Source organism: Morus notabilis, unplaced genomic scaffold (assembly GCF_000414095.1).
Source record: "Morus notabilis unplaced genomic scaffold, ASM41409v2 Scaffold42, whole genome shotgun sequence".
Taxonomy (NCBI): Eukaryota; Viridiplantae; Streptophyta; class Magnoliopsida; order Rosales; family Moraceae; genus Morus; species Morus notabilis.
Window position 1 is genome coordinate 953,438 of NW_010360565.1, and position 4,096 is coordinate 957,533.

Sequence of the window (4,096 nt, forward strand, 5' to 3'; positions counted from 1 at the left end):
AGAATTAATTATTATTTAAATAATGTGATTATTTAAATTTGAATTTGAATTGTGAACATAATTTAAATTTATCCTTTTAAACTTATTTGATAAGTTGTTCAATTTAAAATTCAAATTAATTTAAGTTTGACTTAAATTCGACTTTGAATTTGAATTAAAAATTAGACTGCAGGATAAATGATGATTTTCTCTTCCTTCCCTTTCTGTAATTGGCGCCACACACAGGGATGAAAAACCCTAAGGTGGCCAGCCACTTAAGGGATAAGGTGTAGGAGATTTTTTGTTCCAAATTCAAATATGAGATAGAGATTTGATTCATTTTTGAAGTTTGACTTCTACTCTTTAAATATGAGAATGATAGAAAATTGTGAAGACGATTTTTGAAATATTTTTTCTGCCCTAATTATTAAGTGTGGCAAAAAATTCTCAAGAAAAAAGTGAGGAAAATTTTTTCTCCTAAAAAAATTTCACATCGTGCATGCGTTGGTGTTTGTGGAAATTCGAGTGTTTTTGAAACATGTTTTGTCTCACGTGTGCCCACACACACGTCTACGTGGAATCAAGGAATCGACGTGGAAGACTTTAATTTTCTAAACACAAAGCTTGGACCAAGGATTGTTCGAGGTCAAAGAATTCAAGTTATCATTCGAGTTGGCTCCATGTATTTTTCCTAATTGAGTTCTTGACATATAAATTAATATGTTAATTTATTCATGCATAAATTAATATAATCTATAGAGTATGTCAAAAGTTTTATGAAAATTTTTCTTATACTTGATTCGCCTTCCCGCCACGCTTCCGCATCCGAATTCGATTCGGCAACCAACAATTGGTATCAGAGTAGTCTATAGATGATATTAATTTATGCTTCGATTATTTGATAATCAAAATTGATATATTAAATATGTGATATTTAATTATGTATGTATGTGATGGGTAGACACTTGCATTTATGGATGTTTATTTTAATTCATGTTGATCAATGTATGGATGGTGGATTTGGTCGTTAATTATATGGTTCCATGAATCGGTTATATTCATTCATTGATGAATTATTTGTAATTTAATTCGGGATTAGAATTATTGTAATTCTAGGTTTTTGGTAGAATTAGGGTTTTGATTTTGAATCAAAAGGAGGCCTTGAAGATTAAGTTTGAAGCTTTTGAAGATGCCCAAAAACTGCCCATAAAATTTCCAGAAATCGTCCCCAGTGCGCGCCCCAGCGCGCGGACAATCCGCACGGGCACGCGGTCAAACCGTGCGGGCGCGCACAGCGAGCGGCCATCCCGCGCGCACCTTGGTGCGCGGCTGGCAACCCAGATTCGGTAATAGGACCCCGAATGGACCTGAGGGTTTCTAAAACCCTCGTAATGCGTGCCGACGGACCCAGAAAAGTTTCGGACCCCAAGGAAGATGAAATCCGACCCGAAGACAAAGAATGAAGCCGAAGAATAAAAAACTCAAGAATTGAAGACCCGTTGATATAACGAAAGAAAATAATTATTGTAATTATTTATTTATTCGATTGAGTTGTAATTTATTTTTTCATGGGACCCGATCAAATCCATCTCAATAGCTGATTGCATATATTTATATTTTATGTTGATAATTATATATTATATGTCCATGCATATAGCATGTCATATAGATATAATGTGCCTACTCATATGTTTTATAACATGCCATGCATATACGCGTATTTGTTATTGTTTATTTTATTTATTATAAAAGGGTTTTAGAAAAATAAAATAAAATAAGAACCATGCACTAAAATCGATTTAATATGATTAAATTGATTTAAGTTGCAAAATTGATTTGCAAAATAATGTTACATGTGAAAGTCAATTTAAGAGTTAAATTTTAGAATTTCACATATCTGAAAAATAAATTGTTTATTTTTTAATTTGAAAACCATGAGATGTTTTTTTTCAAACAAAATACATATTTACAAAATAATGAGTGGGAGAGGGTTGTATGACAATATAACCCACTGGTCTCCATCATTGGTTTAACACCGTGAGATTCGAAAGGGGCTTCGCGGCGGCACCGATTCCGCACTCCCTACGGAAAGTGTTCTTTCGGATTAATAACAAGGTTGACTTCCTAGCGATAAGATTCGAGGATGTATTTCCGGTTTGACCTACCCTACGGCGGCACTCCGGAATTAAGTCTGTAGAATCTGAAACGATGGATTACATTTATAAAAATATAATCAAATTGTTGATCATATTTTTGACCAAAATTAATGGTAATTAATAAATATGAAAATATGAGATATTTTGATTGTATTTATTAATTGAGAATGTCTCGGTTCAATTTGCAATATCTTAACCAACCCTACGGCGACACTACATTCGTGGTAAATTGGATTATCGTTGACACCTAAAATTAAAACATGATTTATGTATTTTTCATGTGCATCATGCATCATATTTAATTGTGCCTAAATTCAAATGTTTTTGATATTCATGCCCATAAAATGATTAGATGAATATTCTATTTATTTCCAGCAACATGTCAAATCCTATTATCACACTACTTACGACTGAAAAACTGGACGGTGATAATTATGCTAAGTGGAAAAGTAACATGAACATACTGTTGGTCTGCGAAGACTACAAATTTGTCCTAGTAGAGGAATGTCCTCAAGAACCCACGGCTAATGCATCCAAAACCGCAATGGAGCCTTATGATCACTGGATCAAGGTCAACAACAAAGCAAAGTGCTTTACGTTGGCCAGCATGAGCGATGTGCTTCGCAAGAAGTATGAGGAGATGGAGACTGCTTATGAGATAATGGAGTCTCTAGAAGCCATGTTCGGTACTCCATCAGAGAAAGCTCATTTGGATGCTGTAAGGGCTTTCATGAATGACAAGATGAAGAAAGGCTCTTCGGTTAAGGCACATGTTTTGAACATGATTGATCACCTCCATGATGCGGAGCTCAATGGTGCCAGAATCGATGAAGCCACCCAAGTTGGCATCATCTTGGAAAGCCTATCCCCTGATTTTCATGAGCTCGTGAACAACTTTGTTATGAACAAGAAAAAGTCCAACCTCACTAAACTCATGAATGACCTGCAAAACTTCGAATCCACCAACAAGAGAAGGGGAAGAGAAGCAAATGTTGTTGTAGAAGGCTTTGGTAAAAGCAAAAGAAAGGACCGGAACCAAGGGAAAGGGAAGAAAGGAAAGAACAAGAAACCCAGGAAGACTAAGGGCCCCATCCAGAAACCCAAAGGAAAATGTTTCCACTGCAAAGGCGAAAGGCACTAGAAGAGAAATTGTAACAAGTATCTCGAGGAGCTGAAAAAGAAAAAGGAAAAAGGTAAATCAGATTTACTAGTTCTTGAAACATGTTTAGTAGATGGTAATACCTCGGCCTGGATAATTGATTCGGGAGCAACTAATCATGTTTATTTTTATTTGCAGAGTCTTAGTTCTTACACTAAGCTAGCCGATGGGGACTACACGATGAAAGTGGGGAATGGCGCAAGAGTTTTGGCAAAAGCAGTGGGAGAAGTTAGACTTCGTTTTAGGGAAAATAAATTTTTAGTTTTGAACAATGCTTATTTTATTCCAGACATTCGTAGAAATTTGATTTCGAACAATTATTTAAAGTTTATTTTAATAATGAATTTGTTCATATTTCTCGAAATGGTTTAAATATTTGTTCTGGACGTCTGGATGAGGGTTTATATTGTATAAAGCCAATACCTAACTCACTACTTAATACTGAAATGTTCAGAGTTGCCAAACCTAAGAATAAAAAGTAAAAGATTTCTCACGAAAATAACACATATCTATGGCATCTTAGACTTAGTCATATTAACCTAAATAGGATTGAAAGACTGGTAAAAGATGGTCATTTACGCGAGTTAATAGTTGGCGAGCTTCCAGTCTGTGAATCTTGTCTGGAAGGTAAAATGACCAAGAGGCCTTTTACAACGAAAGGAGTAAGAGCTATAGAACCCCTTCAGCTAATACATTCAGATGTATGTGGACCGTTAAACGTCCAAACTAGAGGAGGTTACGAATATTACGTCACCTTTATTGACGACTATTTGAGATATGGTTATGTTTACCTGATGCAACG